The sequence below is a fragment of the Nicotiana sylvestris genome, chromosome 7 (genome assembly GCF_000393655.2).
Source record: "Nicotiana sylvestris chromosome 7, ASM39365v2, whole genome shotgun sequence".
Taxonomy (NCBI): domain Eukaryota; kingdom Viridiplantae; phylum Streptophyta; class Magnoliopsida; order Solanales; family Solanaceae; genus Nicotiana; species Nicotiana sylvestris.
Window position 1 is genome coordinate 26,235,505 of NC_091063.1, and position 21,001 is coordinate 26,256,505.

Consider the following 21,001-nt stretch of genomic DNA (forward strand, 5'->3'; position numbering starts at 1 on the left):
TTTATTGGCCCATTTAAGGTGTTGAGGCAAGTTGGGGAGGTTGCTTACGAGCTTGCTTTACAGCTTATCGGGAGTTCATCCGGTTTTCCATGTATCGATGCTCCGGAAGTATCACACCAACTTGTCCCATGTGTTAGATTTCGGTACTATTCAACTGGATGAGAGTTTGGGTTATGAGGAGGAGCTAGTTGCCATTGTTGATAGACAAGACCGCCAGTTGAGATCCAAGAGGATTTCTGCGGTGAAGGTCCAGTGTAGGTGCCAACAAGTCGAGGAGGTGACCTGAAAGTCCGAGGAGGACATGCAGAGTAGATATCCATATTTATTCAGCACTTCAGGTATGAATCTAAACCCGTTCGAGGACGAACGTTTGATTAAGAGGTGGAGAATGTAATGACCCGACTGGTCATTTTTCTTTTAGAACCCCACCCCTAGATAAGACTTTCTGTACTTGTTTTTATAGATTTATGACTTGCGGGAAAGGTTGGTTCGGAATTTGGAAGAGTTCGGGTTGAAATCGGAACACTTGGCTCCTTAAGGTTGGCTTAAAAGGCCAAGTTTGACTTTGTTCAACATTTTGAGTAAACAACCTCGAAATCGGGATTTGATAGTTCCAATAGGTTCGTATGATAATTTTGAACTTGAGTGTATGTCCGGATCGGGTTTTGGATAACCCGGGAGTGTTTCGGCGCCTAATAGTGGAAGTTGAAACATTAAGGATTTTGAAGTTCTTAAGTATTTGGTTTGGAGCGAATTTTATGTTATCGAGGTCTGAACAGAGTTCCTGGGACGGTAATAATTTCGTTGTATCATTTAAGGCTTGCACAAAAAAATTAGTGTCAATCCGAGTAGCATAAGTACGTTTCGGCGCGTTAGAAGTAAATTGAAGAACTTGAAGTTCATAAATTTGATTCAATTGGTTTTAGGGGGTGATTCTTAGATTTAGCGTTGTTTCGGGCGTTCCGAAGGTTCAATCGAGTTCGTTTTATGATTTTAAACTTGTCGGTATGTTCGAGCGGGTCCTGGGAGCCCCGAGCATCAATCAGACGAGGCTCGAGTGAAGTTAAATATAATCACACATAGTAAATATAGATCATAATATTCTCCGTTCTACCGAAATAAATTAAAAATAAAATATAAGCATTCTAGAGAACTGCAATATTTGTTTTTTTTAATTCCATTTGCTCTATGTTTTTAGCTTTAATTTTCAAGTTTTCACATTGTAATGGGATCAACTAGCACCTCAGAGATGATGTCTTTCAAGTTGTTTTTGGAAAAAGTATAAGAATCTTCATCTTTGTATGAGAACTCCGACATCCTAGCAAGGTTGAGCACTGGCATGAGTAAAACCCTCGGTATAACTATAGGTTTTAGGCATTCTCGATTCAAATTTTCCAACTATTATCCATTATTTTCCTAATCTCCATGTATGCTTTTTCCTTTGTCACACCATATTCATTCATGTAACATTCGACACCTGATGTATCTCCTCCTTCTTGCTCTCTCTGCATATCCATAAGAGCGACAAGCATTACACAAAAATGGTATGAACAATTGTAGGTGTAGATTCATTTGAACCCATAATTTTAGTCTAAATTTATTTGTGCAAAAACCATTAGAATTGCTAAAAATATTGAAGGGCGAACCCATATGTACTCAAACAAGGTGATGAGTCCAACGGTTGAAACCTGAGTCTGAACCCACAGAATTAAAATTTTAGATATGCCTTAAGGCCTTGATCAACTATATATTAAGCTCGCAAAATAACTATTGTTGAACTTGTTAGGATTTGTCCTGAATTTCTAATCTATTAGGACTCTTTTTATTAAAGGAATGGAAAAAGACTCCTAAAAGGATTAAATTTCCTTAATATGTCTTATCCTTTTCTTGGAAGACAAGTTTTGCATATCTATAAATTAAGGATCTCTACTTCTCACAAGAGTACAACAAAAAATATCTACAATGTAGTCATTAAAGAGTTTTGTTTAGGGGGAGATTTTTCTCTCGATAGTTTTCTTCTTTTATATTAGTTTTATCATATGTAGATCAATTGACCAAACCATTATAAACTATTGTGCTTAGTTTAGTATATTTTTCTTTTGTAGTCTGATTTATCGTCCACCAAGCTTTGTATTGTTAGTTTCTGCATGCACCATGTTATTTCGATCCCAACAAGTGGTATCAGAGCCAATGATGCAGAGTCAACGGTTGAACGAGGTTGAAGACAGACTCAATGCGTGTTTAGATCAGGACGATAATGAAGATTTATTCAATATACTATATGTGGAGATAAATTTACAATCACAATTGTATTCAAAACGCCTGCTGCTACATTTCTCTTTTAACCCATATTTTGGCACTTTTAACCAATGCTAGTTTTAAGTCATGCCTACTTGTAACGCATGAGTTCCAATGTCAGTTTTAACTCACGCTTCTTTTTAATGCATGAGCTTCTTTTACCCCATGTTTATTCTTAACACGTGGAATCCTTTTAACCCATACTTGGGCTTCTTTTAATCAATACCAAGATTTTCAACCTTTACCGATTTTTAATTATGGCAAGCAGCAGTGATGAAGATTATGTGAAGAAGGTGAATCAACTTTGTCAAGAAAATTCAGGCCAAGGGGAGATTGTTAGGATTTGTCCTGAATTTCTAGTCTATTAGGACTCTCCTTCTTAAAGGAATGGAAAATGACTCTTAAAAGGATTAAACTTCCTTAATATGTCTTATCCTTTTCTTGGAAGACAAGTTTTGCATATCTATAAATTAAGGATCTCTACTTCTCATAAGAGTACAACAAAAAATATCTACAATGTAGTCATTAAAGAGTTTGTTCAGGGAGAGATTTTTCTCTCGATAGTTTTCTTCTTTTATATTAGTTTTATCATATGTAGATCAATTGACCAAACCATTATAAACTATTATGTTTAGTTTAGTATATTTTTCTTTTGTCGTCTGATTTATCGTCCACCAAACTTTGTATTGTTAGTTTCCGCGTGCACCATGTTATTTCGATCCCAATAGAACTCATAAATACTATAACGAATAAGTATGTAATATTATTTAATATTTAGGGTTGAACTAAAGAACGACAAAACTTAGTTCCTAATTATGGTATACCTCATGTGATACAATATCTGTTACGCAACGCCTTCCTGATGTTCTTTGGAAGGGCAACGTAAGGCTCAGCAACCGATGTCAGTACGGTTGCTGTCCGCCAATGAGGTCCCCTCCGCACGCTAAACTAGAATGTCAGTGTCGTGCGGGAAAACCAATGTCATGAGCAATTGCGGAAGCTGAGAGAGAATTGGGTTTTGAATGATGATGATAATTTTATTGATGACTGAAATGCTGATTACAAAGATATTGTGTCGAGGGGGAGAGACACCAGAAAAATGCTTGCTTGAAAATGTTTGATTGTTTGGTCCCCCTTAATAATGCTTAAAAAAATAAACCAACATTACATGACTAGTCCTAATAAAGTTGTAGAAGCACACTAAAATGGAAATGATGTAAACTAGCCTATAATTACAATGAAAAGGGACTTAGTTTATTACAAGGTAGAACTAAGTCCGATGGCAGCAACTTTGTCTTGCGGGTCAGGGACTGCGCGCGCGTTGCTGTGGGCGCGCGCAACATTTGCTGCGTTGGCCTGAGGCTGGGCGCTGGTGCTTGGCATCAGGGTCTATGCGCGAGGCGCTGTTGGAATGGGCCTGCAGCTGGGCGCTGGCAAGGCATCAGGATCTGCCCGCGCGACATTGTCAGGGCACGCAGAGCTGTTGTCATTGGCCAGCCCTTGGGCGCTGGCGAGAGGCATCGATGGGGAGACAGAGGCGCATGCACGCTTGTCACTTGGCGCAGCCAAGACCACGGGGCTGACCATGGCGCTAGGCATTGTGAGGCTTGCTAGGCCGCCATGGGGCGCGGCCAAGGGGTCATGGGGCGTGTCTGGAAAGCAGCCCATGACATTCTCCCCCACCTGAGTTGGCGTCGTCCTCGGAGCCTTATGATGATGATGTTTCTGATGGTTGTTGGATGGGAGGTATGCGCCCCTCTGTTCTGTGAGCTTGCTGTTGTAGCGACACAATGATTTCATGTGGCTGACATGGATGCCTAGATGGATCTTCCATCAGGATAGAGTTTTCACCTGGTATGTGGACTTCCCAATACGTTTTTCAATGGGCAGGGGGCCGATGTATTTTTGTTGCAGGCAACGGTCATGGGTCCTTTCTGCAAACAAGTACCGCTTTGGGATGCATAGCATTACTTTGTCCCCTGTTTGATGTTGGGCAAAGCAAAGCTTTTGTTCGGTGAACCTTTTTGCCTGCTCTTGGGCTTTGATGAGATAGCTCCGCACTATCCCCATGTTGCGCTCCCATTCGCTCGAGAAGTTGGCAGCTCGAGGAGATTTCGGCATGGTTGATGCATTCACCATTTGCGGGAGAAGAGGTTGCTGTCCGGTAACAATTTCAAAAGGGCTTTTGTTTGTATGATGGCTCTTTTGAGAATTGAAACACAGTTGAGTAGCATCTAAGAGCTTCACCCAATGTTTATGTGATCCGGTTGCAAAGTTGCGGAGATATTCCTCCAGTATGTCATCGAACCGGTCTATCTGGCCATCCGATGGTGGATGGATGTCTGAGTTGTGACTCAATGTTGACCCAAAGCATCTGAAGAGATGGGTCCAAAAGTTGCTAGTGAAGCGTGAGTCGCACCTACTAACAGTGTCTTTGGGCAGGCCCCAATGTTTGACAATGTGCGAGAAGAAGAGTCGAGCTGTATCTTCTGCTGAGATGTTCTGCGGGGCTGCTATGAAGGTTGCATAGTTTGAAAACTGATCTATGACAACCATGATGGATGCAAGATTACCGACTTGGGGCAATCACGTGATGAATCTGAGGGAAACACTTTCCCATGGTCTCTGAGGGATATGTAATGGCTGCGAGGGTCCCGTCTGTGATGAGTGATCCGACTTGTCCTTGTGGCATGGCTAACAAGTCTTCACACGCTAAGGAGCATCACCAGTCTTTTGAGGTCGATGACATGATGGCTGATTGTTGCTGCGAAGAGTAGCCGGAACCAAGGGTTCATGTCTGTCGACTACCTTCTCCAACTGCATGGCCGAGATGTTTTCAGCGGCCATCTTTATGGGAAAACATGGTATGGTGTAGGGCTTGGCCCCATTTTCTCCCATCATCAGGAGCATGTTGGCATATGGTACCGGTATGGTATTGGTTTGCCTCATGAACTCCAAACCCACTATGATGTCGAAGTCATCTATGATTGCAATGCGCAGGTCGATGCTTCCTTTGTATGGGCCAAGTTTCACTGGGACATTTGTAGCTGTTCCACCCAATGTCTGAGGTGGTGAGTTGATAGCCTTGACGCGGCCTTTGCTCTTTTGTACCACAAGACCTAGGCGCGCTACTTGCGTTGATGACAAGTAGTTGTGGGTGGCACCCGTGTCTATCAATGCGTGAAGGGGCTTGCCGTTCACTTTCAATTCGACGAACATGAGGGTCCTCGCTTGTTTAGGAGGTCCTTCGTCCATCTTTTCTTTCCCTTTCCTGGTGATCGGGACTGATGTTTTCTTAGGAGGACATGCACTGGTCCCCGCTAAGGCATGAGGGATAGAGCCAACAATTGCATTGAAGGCGCCTACCTGGTTGTCTTCAGATGTGTCTGATGCATCTGTCTCATCCTCGACAGTCTGATGAGCATTGACCTTGATGTTTGGGCATTCATTGTTCCAATGTGCCCCACCGCAATGACGGCATTCTGAGGGAGGCTTTCTCCAATGATTGTTGTTGATGGATGCATCACTGTTGCTGTTGGAGGGAGGAGTCTTAGTTTGGATGTACTCCGATCTCCCCCACTTTTGCTTGGGCCACCATTGCTGGGATGGTTCCCGTTGAATCCTCCTCGGACAGACGGCTGGGGCCTGTTATTCTGAGTTCCCAAATAATAATCGCTAAGGCATTCTGCAGCTTGAATGGCTTTGGGCAGGGTGTCTACCCATTGTCTCTGTAGTTCCATACGGGCATGAGGTTTCAAACCTTCTATGAATGCGAAGAGTTTGTCTTTGTCCCCCATGTCGCGTATGTTTAGCATGAGTGCGGAGAATTCGTGCACGTACTCCCGCACTGATTTGATGTGGCGGAGTTCCTGTAGCTTTCTCCTTGCATTGTATTCCACATTTTCGGGGAAGTACTGCAGGCGTATGGCTACCTTCAATTCATCCCATGTCTGGAGAGTATCTTCACCGGCCTTGATGGCTTCGTATTTGACCCGCCACCAAAGTTTGGCATCGCCCTGAAGATACATGGCAGCAGTCGCTACCTTTTTGGATTCTTCCAAATGGCCCACGGCATCAAAATATTGTTTGATGCCGAAGATGAAGTTTTCCACTTCTTTAGCATCCTGGGATCCTTCGTATGGCTTTGGCTCCGGTATCTTAAGCTTTTGTGGAATGGGGGTGCGGTTTGCTGCACCTCTGATGTGGTTGTCGCCTCCTCGAAGTAGGCTCTGTAGGGCAGTATTGACAACATTGAGCTTGCCTGTCAAGTCGTCTATGGTTTGTTGCATGGCAGTTAGTCTGTCTGCCTCTTGTTGCTGATGGGCTAAATCGTCGGCACGCTCCTGTTGGAGGTCCTCAAATTTGCCATGAATATTGGCAGTTTCGATGGTTTCCGTTTGTCGGTCATCGTCAGAGTCACGACTGATGTTTGCAATATCATTTTCTGCCTGCCGCATTCGGCGGTCCAGATCATCCAACCTTTGCACTAGGTTGTTGTTTTGATCAGGCACCGTATCCACGATGGGTCGTAATCGGTCAACCGTCTTTTCTAGGGATGCTAGACGCTCCCCATGATTCACCATGGTCAGAAATGGTGATTATGGCAAATGTGTTCCCTCGTCCGATGTCAAGCCTAGGCTCTGATACCAACTGTTACGCAACGCCTTCCTGATGTTCTTTGGAAGGGCAATGTAAGGCTAAGCAACCGATGTCAGTGAGGTTGTTGTCCGCCAATGAGGTCCCCTCCGCACGCTAGACTAGATTGTCAGTGCCGTGCGGGAAAACCAATGTCAAGAGCAATTACGGAAGCTGAGAGAGAATTGGGTTTTGAATGATGATGATGATTTTATTGATGACTGAAATGCTGATTACAAAGATGCGGTGTCGAGGGGGAGAGACACCAGAAAAATGCTTGCTTGAAAATGTTTGATTGTTTGGTCCCCCTTAATAATGCTTTAAAAAAATAAACCAACATTACATGACTAGTCCTAATAAAGCTGTAGAAGCACACTGAAATGGAAATGATGTAAACTAGCCTATAATTACAATGAAAAAGGACTTAGTTTATTACAAGGTAGAACTAAGTCCGATGGCAGCAACTTTGTCTTGCGTGTCAAGGACTGCGCGCGCGTTGCTGTGGGCGCGCGCGACATTTGCTGTGTTGGCCTGAGGCTGGGCGCTGGTGCTTGGCATCAGGGTCTGTGCGCGAGGCGCTGCTGGAATGGGCCTGCAGCTGGGCGCTGGCAAGGCATCAGGATCTGCGCGCGCGGTATTGTCAGGGCGCGCGGCTCTGTTGTCATTGGCCAGCCCTTGGGCGCTGGCGAGAGGTATCGGTGGAGCGACAGAGGCGCATGCGCACTTGTCACTTGACGCAGCCAAGACCACGGAGCCAACCATGGCGCTAGGCATTATGAGGCTTGCTAGGCCACCATGGGGCGCGGCCAAGGGGTCATGGGGCGTGTCTGGAAAGCAGCCCATGACATATCATTTGATAATCTAGCAATGATAGAAGAAGAAACCCGAATTGGAGGTTCACTTGCAAGCCAGTCGTGTGCCTCCTTTGTTTCTGCATTTTCAATGCCTAACCAAGAGAGAGTGGCAAGGCATGGGATAGTACCAGATCGAATTCCATTCTTCACATAATGTTCCATTGTTGGGACGTTATTCCCATGATACCATTTGGCCTCTTGAAAATATGCCTTTTTATCAACTTTTTTATCCGAAAAAAGAGCTCACACTCATGAATTCTCATAAATATTTTAATTGGTGGATTCAAAGGCGGCCAAAGGGTCAACAAGTAAAGCAATAGCTTAAGGCCCCAAAGTTTTGGGTTCCCCAAATTATTATTTTTTCTATTCATATTTGATATTTGTATTGAAGACTCGACTATTTTAAATTTACACCGCGTAAGACTTAGTAAAAGTGAAAGTGCACTCTAACTTGATATCATTCATTGGGCTCGAACCAGAAATATCTAATTAAGGCAGGTTATATCATATCTATTCCAACACAATTCTTGGTTGTGTAGCCAAATTTTCACCAAAAATATATTGTAAGTTGATTTTTTTTTAAGAAAAGAATATTGAGTATTTCAAGTAGAAAAGTGAAATATTTTATAAAAAGTAATATAACTTTAATTTGTTGATATAATCTTTTGAGCAAAAATAAGAGAAAGAGAATCACTCCCCCATAAAATCCTTACCCTAAATATAAAATATTGGGTTATTTACATTTTACAAAATTGACATTATTAGTGAAGTACCTACATTATTCTTTTCTTTTCATATTCATCACTAGAAAATGTGTAATAATCTAATAGTCCCTTTTTTGGTGTCTCTAGTAGTTCACATCTCAATTTTAATTTTTCTCATCAGAAAACGTATGTCACACTCTTATGCTCTCTTTCTTAGTTTCTGCAAAAGTTTAAGTTTTCGATAAGCTATACTGTTTCATAAAAAAGATCACTTCTTTTCTAACGATCAGAAGAGCTGGAGAATACTGTTGAACTATATTGCGCATTTTTAATATTTTTCCTCAGATTTCAAGTATTGCAACAAGTATACTGAAAAATCAAATAATTATTTTGATATTAAGTTATCAACTTCTTGAATCTGGTTCTATTTCTTAAGATCAACAATGTCTTAGGAGAGGTTAAATGATTTATAAAAGAAATCATAAACAACTTTACATTTCAAAAAGGTAGAAAATAGACTTTAAATCTATATCTATACTATATTAAAAGCACGAAGGCATTTATCGAAATGTCGTTCGCCTTTTTTACCCTTCATAAATAGATTTTACACTGGACAAAATGGTCATTCAATTGTTTTTCCTATAAATTAGGAGTTTAAAATCAACTAAAATTTTGGTCATTAAATATTTTCCTATTTGAACTGTAGTAATTCCTAATATTTAGGAGTTTAAAATCGATTATATTATTCTTTATAAAATTCTTCCTTATTTTAAAACTTTTACTTATTAGAAAAGTTGCATTTATAAAATTACAAAACCTTGAATAGTTGGAAGTTCGTAATGTAGAATACAATTCCTTCACTATGTTGTGTTATTAGAATACTTTTAGTTGGGGCCGAGAAAAATTGTTTATATATTTGGTTAATTTTTAATTCTCTTCTTTTAAATTTTTTGTTACCTCTGTAGTAAATATGTGAAATTTACACACACACATACATATACATATACATATACATACACATATACATATACATATATATATACATATATATATATATATATATATATATATATATATATACATATATGTATATATGTATGTATGTATGTATGTATGTATGTATGTATGCATGTATGTATGTATGTATATGTTCACATATTTACATTATATTGAAGTCATTTCATCGGTAATTTGTAAAATATTTTAATACTTAGCTCATCAATTAGAATAACAAAGAAAATCCTTAGAATATAAATGAGAAAGAAAGTGAGCAAAAATTAGTCCACGAACGTTAAATAACACTAGCGGTTCAATAACATAAAGATCCAAAAATAAAGTACTCATTGATTCTTTACTATTTTAGAATAAATTTTTATTTAAAAATTAAATTTTGTAATGTATTTGATTAAAGTGTAATTATAATTAATATTTTAGATTTGTGACGAACTATATCTCTTACACTTTTATATCATACACTTAGATTATATCAAAGTAAAAAAACTGCAGCTAAAAATTCATAATCTATTTATTTACATTAACATATCTTGCATTTTTATTATAACTCAAGCACACATTTTAATATAATATTAATGAAATCTTATTTTAAAATAGTTAATCATTGTGACAGGGTACACGCGCAACGTGCGTATGCTAAAACTAGTAAAAATATATATATGAAGGTTTCATTTCAAAAGGCCTCCGATTAAATTTTGACTTTAGGCCTCCAATCTTGTTGAGCCGCTACTGGATATGCATTAACTAAATAACTATTTGCTATAAAATTAGTTTACCTCAGCTATGGAATAGTTGACTTGAAATGACTTGTTATCCTTTGCCAACTCTTTCTCAATTTCACTGTAAACATCTAGAAGAGCTAGGTAATAAAGCTTTCATATATGACGGTAATTGTTCTGAAGCGTCGTTAATGTTCCACCTACGTTCAAATACAGGTAAGATTGTTAATGAAATTTCTTATTTAGTGTACACATTACTACAAGGTAAAATAAAAGTTAAGCAGTTAATGTTACAAAAAGAAGAAAACAAGATACCTTTCTATTGCATTTGTAAGGATAGTGAGTTCGTCTATTGTTCCATAGGTATCATAGATGTCATCAGCAATAGAAATGAAGCATAACACCTTGGTTAGTATGTTCCTGCTAAATCTTTTCTGATGTGGAAGATCAGACTATGCTGCAACCACAGAGCATACTTAGACAGTACCTTGGCTCTGATACCAATTGTTGCGGAAGCCAAATGTATATAGTGTGAATAAGTCACAACTACTATACCAAAAATTATGACAGCCACCAAATAATAAATAAGACAATAAAGCAACAATAAAAGGAACACCAGAATTTACGAGGTTCGGCTAATTTTGCCTACTCCTCGGACACAACCAATATTTTATTCCACTCCAAAAATACAAGTGAAATAATACTAAAGAGAGAAGATACAAATGCCTTAAACAGATGAGAAGGCAAATGAGAGGTGTGTTTAAATCCTAAACATTAAGCCTTCTTTTATAGGGGGAAAATCCCCCCAACTTTTGTTTTCCCACCGATGTGGGACAAACATTTTGCCAATTTCAACAAATCTCCACCTTGGCAAAATTCCACATCTTCAATTTTCTCTCAATAACAAATTTTGGTTGTGTCTTCATCTTCAATCTTCAGTGTTCAACAATGTTGATCAAATCCAAACAATGTTGAAACTTGACCGCAGTCACCACTTTTGTCAGCATATCAGCAGGATTCTCTGTAGTATGAATTTTCTTCACCGTGACTCCACCTTCTTCTATGATTTCTCGTACGAAATGATACCGAACATCGATGTGCTTCGTCCTTGCATGATAAACTTGGTTCTTCGCTAATTGAATAGCACTTTGACTATCACAAAAAATTGTGATACTTTTTTGTTCAACACCAAGCTCTTTTAGCAACCCCTGAAGCTAAATTGCCTCTTTCACAGCCTCTGTAATAACCATGTACTCCGCCTCTGTTGTAGACAAAGCAACTGTTGACTGCAAAGTAGACTTCCAACTAACTAGTGCCTTTGCAAAAGTAAACACATAACCAGTAGTTGATCTTCGTTTGTCCAGATCACACGCAAAATCTGAGTCACAATATCCAACTACAGACTGATTGTCTTCCTGCTAAAAAACTAACCCAACATCTACAGTTATACCGTAGAATCCACTTCACAGCTTGTCAATGCTCCTTTTCTGGATTATGCATATATCTGCTAATAACTCCAACATCTTGTGAAATGTCAGGCCTCGTATAGACCATTGCATACATCAAGCTACCAACTACATTTGCATATGGTACCCTTGACATATACTCCTGTTTAGCTTCATCTTTTGGCGACATAGTAGTACTTAGCTTAAAATAGGGAGCAAGTGGAGTACTAACCGGCTTAGTCTTCTCATCTATGCCAAAACGCTGCAGTACTCTCTTCAAATATTCTTTCTGAGATAAACAGAGTTTCTTTGAACGTCTATCTCTTATTATCTCCATGCCAAGAATTTTCTTTGCCTCACCTAGATCCTTCTTCTCGAACTCCTTCTTCAGTTGAATCTTCAACTCATCAATTTCTTCCGAATTCTCGGAAGCTATCAACATATCATCAACATATAGGAGAAGATATACAAAGAACCATCTTTATGCTTGCGCAAATACATACAATGATCGTATTTTCTTCTCTTGTACCCTTGCCGCAACATAAACTCGTCAAATCGCTTGTACCATTGTCTAGAAAATTGTTTCAATCCGTAAAATAATTTTTCAAGTTTTCACACCATATTTTCTTTTCCAGCAACTTTGAATCCTTCTGGCTGAGTCATGTAGATTTCCTCCTCCAAGTTTCCATGTAAAATGCAGTTTTTACATCCATTTGAACTAGTTCCAAATCCAACGGTGCTACCAAAGCCAACATAATTCTAATGGAGGAATGTTTTACAACTGGAAAAAACATTTCATTATAATCAATTCCCTCCTTTTGAGCATATTCTTTGGCCACCAATCTTACTTTGTAGCGAACATCTTCTTGGTTAGGAAATTCTTCTTTCTTTGCAAATACCCATTTGCACCCAATTGCTTTCTTTCCCTTCGGGAGATTGGCCAATCTCCATGTATGATTCTGATGGAGGGATTATATTTCATCATTCATGGTAATCCTCCACTTATCTTCTTCTGAACTTTGGACTGTGTGTTTATAAGTGGTCGGAACATCATCATCTGCAATTGAGGCGGCACAAGCAACCGCCTCTATAAGACGAACAGGTTTTGTTATTGTCCTTTTTGGCCTGCTAGTTGCAATTGATTCAAGTTGTTGTTGAGGTTCCTAAGTTGGAATCTCCCTCTCTACTAGCTTTTCTTCCAGAGGATAATCTTCATTTGTTTCCTCCTCTGCTTCTTGTGTAGGAAAAATAAATTTTCCCTCAAACTCCACCTACTTAGAAGCACCCTCGTTTTGTTGGTATCTTCTGTTACCTTATTTACCATAGCAGATTCATCAAAGGTAACATTCCTGTTGAATATTACTTTCTTTGTCATAGGACACCATAAGCGATATCCTTTGACTCCAGAAGTAATCCCCATGAAAATAGCCTTCTTTGCCCTTGGATCCAATTTTGACTCTATCACATGATAATATGCAGTTGAGCCAAACACGTACAAAGAGTCATAATCTACAACAGGCTTTCCATACCATTTTTCAAATGGTGTCTTGCCATCAATAGCAGTAGATGGTAAGCGATTAATGAGGTGGCATGCATATGTAACTGCCTCAGTCCAAAATTCTTTTCCCAAGCCAGCATTGGACAACATACATCGTACCTTCTCCAGCAAGATCCGGTTCATACGTTCTGCCACTTCATTCTGTTGTGGTGTATGTCTGACAGTGAAGTGTCGGACGATGCCATCATTTTCACAAACCTTATTAAAATGATCATTTTTGTATTCACCTCCATTGTCTATACGAATACACTTGATCCTCCTGCCTGTTTGATTCTACACCATCATTTTCCATTTTAGAGAAATTACCAACACTTCATCTTTGCTCTTCATTGTATACACCCACACTCTTCGGGAAAAATCATCAACAAAGGTTACAAAATAGTGTTTCCCGCCTAATGAAGGTGTTTTGGAAGGACCCCAAACATCAGAGTGTACATAATCCAAAATATCTTTAGTATTATGGATCGTTGTACCAAATTTAACCCTTGTCTGTTTTCCTTTGACCAATGCTCGCAAAACTCCAAGTTGCAAGCCTTTACTGCTTTTAAAAATCCTTGATCTGATAAAGTTTTCAAGGATTTTCCTCCAGCATGTACCAAGCGCATGTGCCATAGCCTGGTTGCTTCTGCCTCTTTTTTGTCACTGGATGTTACTGTTGTTGTCCCAATAACTGTACCACCGCGATAACGGTACATGTTATTGTTCTTTCGATTGGCCTTCATTACCACTAGTGCACCGGAGCATACTCTTATCACTCCATTTTCTGCAATGATTTTGAACCCTTTTGATTCTAGGGCTCCCACAGATATGAGATTCTTCTTCAAACCCGGTACATATCGAACATTTATTAATGTTCTTATCATTCCATCATGGTTCCTTAATCGTATCGAACCAATGCCATATAAGGTTAGAGGGCTTTTAACCGTTGAGTGGATGACTCCATATTTTCCTTCTTGAAAATGTACGAACTAGCCCTTGTTGGGACACATATGATAGCTACAAGCCGAGTCCATCAACCATATGTCTGATGATGTTGATGACTCTGTTGTAACTAATAAGAAGTCTGAATCATCACAATCAGCTACATTTGAATCCATAATGGCCTTTCCATTATTATGCTTGACCTTATTCTTCAACTTCGGACAGTCTTTCTTCCAGTGCCCCTTTTCTCGACAAAAGGCACATTCATCTTTGTTGGGTCTAGATCTTGACTTGGATCTTCCCTTCTTTGCACTCGTTTGATTTTGAGCACGACCCCTCACAACCAGTGCTTCTCCTTCTCTGCCCTTCTGTTTTTCTCCCTTTCTTTGTTCATAGCTGTACAAAGCCGAACAAACTTCTCTGAGAGAAATTTCGTCATTTCCATGGAGTAGAGTAGTTTCAAGGTGCTCGTACTCATCAGGAAGTGGCCCCAACAACATCAAGGCCAAGTCACCATCATCAAAAGTTGCATCCATATTTTGCAAATATGTGACCAACTTATTGAAACTGGTGATATATTCATTCATCGTGGTACCGGGAACATAGGTGAACCGAAACAGTCTCTTCTTCATGTACAATTTATTTTGACTGTTTTTCTTCAAAAAAATTTATCCTCCAGTGCTTTCCATAATTTACTTGCAGAAGTTTCCTTCGTGTATGGATATTTCTGCTCTCTAGCAAGGTAGGATCGAATGGTACCGCAAGCAACACGATTGATAATTCTCCAATCTTCTTCTCCAATAACATCTGGTCTCTTTTCTTCAATAGCAAGATCTAGCCCTTGTTGAAAAAGGACATCTAGAACCTCGCCTTGCCACATTCCAAAATATCCTGACCCGTCAAAAATTTCTACCGCAAATTTCGCATTTGACACAATTCTTGTCATAAGCGAAGATGCCAATGATGACGTATTGTTGACACTTGATGTAGATTCTTCTTGTTTATTGTTTCCCATCTTTGACACACATATTATTTAATAGCTGACGACACAAATAAAGATTATAATCTTTCTGGTGTGGAAGATCAGACTAAGCTGCAACCACAAAGCATACTCAGACAGAACCTTGACTCAGTTACCAAGATAAATCTTTTCTGATGTGGAAGATCAGATTATGCTGCACCCACAAAGCATACTTAGACAGTCCTTGGCTCTGATACCAATTGTTGCGGAAGCCAAATGTATATAGTGTGAATGAGTCACAACTACTATACTAAAAATTATGACAGCCACCAAATAATAAATAAGACAATAAAGCAACAATAAAAGGAACACCAGAATTTACGACGTTCAGCCAATTTTGCCTACTTCCTCGGACACAACCAATATTTTATTCCACTCCAAAAATACAAGTGAAATAATACTAAAGAGAGAAGATACAAATGCCTTAAGAAGATAAGAAGGCAAATGAGAGGTGTGTTTAAATCCTAAACATTAGGCCTTCTTTTATAGGGAGAAATTCTTCCCAAATTAAGTCTCCCACCGATGTGGGAATTTGCCATTTTCAACATCCACCACCTAAAAAATGTAAAGTTGGATTTGAAAATTGATGTATTTTATAATAAAATAATTCCGTTTTGTGATGTTAATTAGTGAGTATCTATCTTGCAAATTACCTTGTGATATCAGATAGCTCACTTTTATGCATCTTCTGCAATATGTTGTAATCCAATTTTGCGAAATTTAGCAACACATCATCATGTGCTTTGTCATCTTGGTAAAACGATATGTATTTCCTCGTTGCTACTGTCACCATTTTTTATGTAAAGTTCCCCAGACAGAGGTCTGGGTGTTGTATTGCAAAAAAGATCAGTGAGGGGACTATACCTTACCTTAGAACCAAATACAATATGGTGATTCCTATCACCCAAAAATGACAGCAGATTATTCTACCAATCTACTGCCATACCTATATATACGTCATATTCAACTAACAAAAAAATTATTCTTCTCATATTTTGTTCTGATACTAGGCATTTGCCACTTATCCATAATGAAGGCGCCTTTAGCTTTTTTTGGGAGATGTTCGAAGGATTAGCAAATCAAATTTGTGCCAGAGATGGAGGTTGTTTTGGCTAAAGCATCAGCAACCTGATTGCCTTCTCTATAATAGTGTTGGATTGTTGCATTTGCATGCTGGACCAAATTTGTAATTCTCTCCACCACCATCTTTAGCTTCATGTTCTTGTTTCCATCTAGATTGACCATGATTACTATGATATTTGAGTCAAGATCGAGAACAAAATTAGTGAAACCTAACTGGTTACACCACTTTCCTCCGAACTCAGCAGCTCGAGCTTCAGCCATGTTATGACTGCCACAGTCAATCGATATTGCGAATGCCATGATGCAATTTCCCTCCTCATCTCTGATGATTCCTCCTATACCAGCTTTCCCACTTTCCTTGATGTAACTTCCATCTGTGTTAATTTTGACCTTGCCATGGGGCGGAGGATGCCACTGAACTTGCCTCCATGTTTGGACAGGTTTCAATCTTTCAATCTCGAGTAACAATTGCATACCAGATGAGACATAATAACCGTGTTGCCTAAGTATCCGAAACCGTAGAGCAACAAGATGGAGGTCAGTTTCATCAGCTTCACCGTTCAATTCGTCATAACAGCTATAGATAAAGGCCAGTTACTCCTCAATCTCATGTTCAAAATGGTACGCTACTCCAAGACACTGGATTGCGTTTATTAGGTCCAGATTCTGCAATGATTTGAGGGAGACACCTCTAGCATTTTTCTCACTTCTTCTTTTAGGTCTTCATGCTGTTTCTTTTCACATTCATTGGCTCCCTGTGCAAGTACATAAATATAACTTCTCTTTTTTATAACTTGGTGCTCTCACATTCAGACATCTTGAGTTCGAGTACACCGATTAACAAAAAAGAATTTTCATGGCCCATGAAAATGAATCAAATCCGCACGTGAGGGGTATGTTGAGACACAATTAAATAAATAAAAGTGTGCTCTATCTAACTGTTTAAAATTTTAGATGAAATGGTCATATACTTCAACTTTTACGAACAGATGGATCAATAGAATTGCTTCAACTGAAAATAAATGAACAAACGAATAGCTAGTATATATTGTGCTAAAAACAAGAAGAATTAATATGCAAAAAAAAAAAAAAAAAACTAGTTTCTTAATATACAAATTTACCGAGAGATGAGCATAGGCAAGAAAATGATCTCCCCAAACAGTCGGATGATGATTTCCGCAGCGCCGTGTAACCTCAGCCTCACCAGCAAACCCATCCACTTTCCTTCTTCTTTTAAAGGAGTAAAAAGGAAAATAACCAAAAAACGAACTTATGGTCATCATGCAGTAAAAATTTATTTGCACCGGGTGTTAGAACATATTCTATACGAAGAAAATATAGCAATATAATACTTTACTTCTATAAAGAAATGTACTATTATATGAATTGAGCTTGATGAAGTAAAATAGGAACATACCTTTTAATTACCAGTTCTTGGCTCTTCGCCAAATGCAAAGTAGTGTGACTTAGGCTTGGCTTAAAAACTTAAAAAGTGAATTGAGAAACTGAACATGATTTCCTTACTATTTATAAAGCTTTAGAATACTAGTAATAAATGTTGTTGTTGTTTCTTGTATAGTACTTCTTATTTGGTATAAATATGGAATGATGTAACTGAAACAAAAATTAATTCGAGCCCACTGAATTCACAGTGTTTTCTTAAGTAATTTAATCTCCTCCTAGTACCCAAGGTTATGGATTATTTCCTCCCAGAATAGAACGAATTACACACTGGTGTAGCGGTACTTCAAACCCCAGTATTTCAGCGAACGCAAAGTTCGGCAGCAAATCACACTTACAGTTGCTTTGTTTGTAGTTTTTAAACAATGCAGAACAAGGGAGGAGAACTCAGAAGTCAAATGAAAATTCTGAGAGGAAGGAATGCAATGTATAGCCGATGTTGAATTCTTACTGAAGAGGATATCAGATTGCAATTCGTTTTTTCAGTGTATACAAAGTGTAGTTTGAGTGTATACAGAGTGTATATCAATTATATACAGAGTGTATATCAATTGTATACTGAGTGCTTCGAGTGTTTTTTTCTGTGTGTTCTTCTTTCTCTACAACTTCTGCTCTATTTATAGCAGCCATGTGAGAGAAATCCGCCCCCTTCATGATGGAACAAGCATTAGGATATCATGGAGGAAGCACTTACATGGTGGAATGAACACTTGCTTGGTGGGAGGAGCACCTGGCCATGGTGGGAGGTGCACTAGGCATCTTGTTGCTTTCTTGGTGCAACACAATACACGGATTTGAAAACATCCGTTACAAACACGGATTATATCACGTTAATATTCACTATTAACAAATAAATTTGGTCCAAATAATTAATCAATCGATCGATCATTTGATCAAATCCAAATCCAAATCCCATTTCCCATTCACTCTCATTTTAAGACTATTTCATCTTAAACAAAAACTCAACAATCCAAAACTCAACAATCCTCCACATGAATGGGGAATGGCTATATCACGGAAGTATGCATGAAAAACTTGTGTGATTTGCAAGCAAGAATTAATTGTATCTGGATAAGTAGGTTTCCCTTTGAACTTTCCGTAGTGAACTTATGTCGGATATACTCGGTCAATCGGTAGATTTGATATCTTTGAACCGTCGAACTTTAGTGTATACCTAGACAACCATAAGTCACACAATCAATCCCTTAACCGTCTTTGGTTCTCATTGTTGTGTTCGTTTCAGCCATGAACACTGCCTGGTTTCATAAGTGCGTAGAGAATTGGCCTTGCAAAATTCTCCTTGAAGCGGCTAACACTTCACACTTACATAGGTGATTCCTAAACGTGTCATCCCGTAGATACACTATTTGATATACCCTGTATCAAATTTAGAAATCATTAAAAAGCCTTAATATTTTATCCTTGGTACTGAACATTGTCTCATCACGAGAATGGACTAAAAAATTTTATTGACAATGTTGAACCGTCATTAATGACTTTGTTTGATCTCCTTGAACCTAGATCTTGGGATCTCCAGTCTTCTAGGTAGAGTTACCGCCACAATGACTTGTTCTCGGCCATAGTCACATTCCCCTCGATGATTTCTCAACTACCTCTCTAGTTAAGCCTTTTGTAAGTGGATCCGACACATTATCACTTGACTTTACATAGTCAATCGTGATAATTCCTCTAGAGAGAAGTTGCCTAACGGTTTTATGTCTTCATCGTATATGACGAGATTTACCGTTATACATAACGCTCCCAGCCCTTCCAATTGTAGAGCGGGCAATACATGTTTGTTTGGACGACTTCCAAGATACCGCTCCTCCACCAATAGTGAATACATATCCACTTGTGGACTTCGAATCAGTTGAACCGGTGATCCAATTTGCATCACAATATCCTTCAATCACCGCAGGATATTTACTGTAGTGCAAATCAAAGTTTTGGGTATGTTCTAAGTATCCCAAAACTCGTTTCATTGTCATCCAATGAGATTGACCTGGATTGCTCGTGTATCGACTTAGTTTACTTATAGCACAAGCTATATCTGGTCGTGTACAATTCATGATGTACATTAAGCATTCCAACACACGAGCATAATCCAATTGTGATATGCTTTGGCCTTTATTCTTTGCTAGTGCAAGATTTACGTCAATTGGAGTCTTTGCAACTTTAAAGCCCAAGTGCTTGAATTTTTCAAGTACTGTCTTAATATAATGAGATTGTGACAATGCCAGACCTTGAGGAGTCTTTTGGATCTTAATCCCCAGAATTAAATCCGCAATTCCCAAGTCCTTCATATCAAACTTGCTAGTTAGCATACGCTTAGTAGCATTTATGTTGGCAATGTTATTACTCATTATCAGCATATCATCCACATATAGGCAAACAATGACTATGTGATTTGGAACATTTTTAATGTACACACATTTATCACATTCATTTATCTTAAAACCATTTGACAACATTGTTTGGTCAAATTTCGCATGCCATTGTTTGGGTGCTTGTTTTAGTCCGTAAAGGGACTTAACAAGTCTACATACCTTATTTTCTTTACCTGGAACCACAAACCCTTCAGGTTGTTCCATGTAAATTTCTTCCTCCAACTCTCCATTTAAGAAGGCCGTTTTAACATCCATTTGATGAATTTCAAGACCATACACTGCAGCTAATGCTACTAACATCCGTATGGACGTAATCCTTGTAACTGGGGAGTATGTATCAAAGTAGTCAAGACCTTCTCGTTGTCTATACCCTTTGACAACAAGTCTTGCCTTAAATTTATCAATAGTGCCATCATCTTTCATTTTTCTCTTAAAAATCCATTTAGAACCCAAAGGTTTATTTCCAGGAGGAAGATCAACCAATTCCCATGTATGGTTGTTCAATATGGATTCTATTTCACTATTGACTGCCTCTTTCCAGAACAATGATTCCGAAGAAGACATAGCTTCTTTAAATGTTCGAGGCTCATTTTCCAATAAGAAAGTCACAAAATCTGGTCCAAACGAAGTAGACGTTCTTTGACGTTTACTACGTCTTGGATCCCCCTGATTAAATGTACTTTCTTTTGTTTCTTCCCGAGGTCGTTTAGATCCTTCACCAATCGACTCGCATTCCTTTTTATATGGATATATATTTTCAAAGAACTCAGCATTATCTGATTCTATAACCGTATTATTATGAATGTCGAGATTTTCTGATTTATGAACCATAAATCGATATGCTTTACTATTAGTCGCATATCCTATGAAAATACAATCAACTGTTTTCGGTCCTACTTTT

At 38.7% G+C, this 21,001-nt stretch overlaps 1 pseudogene; it reads right to left on the reverse strand.

Moving 5' to 3' along the window:
* Nucleotides 1-1,212: 1,212 nt before the first annotated feature.
* Nucleotides 1,213-15,962, reverse strand: LOC104210537 (sesquiterpene synthase 15-like; annotated as a pseudogene).
* Nucleotides 15,963-21,001: the final 5,039 nt, after the last annotated feature.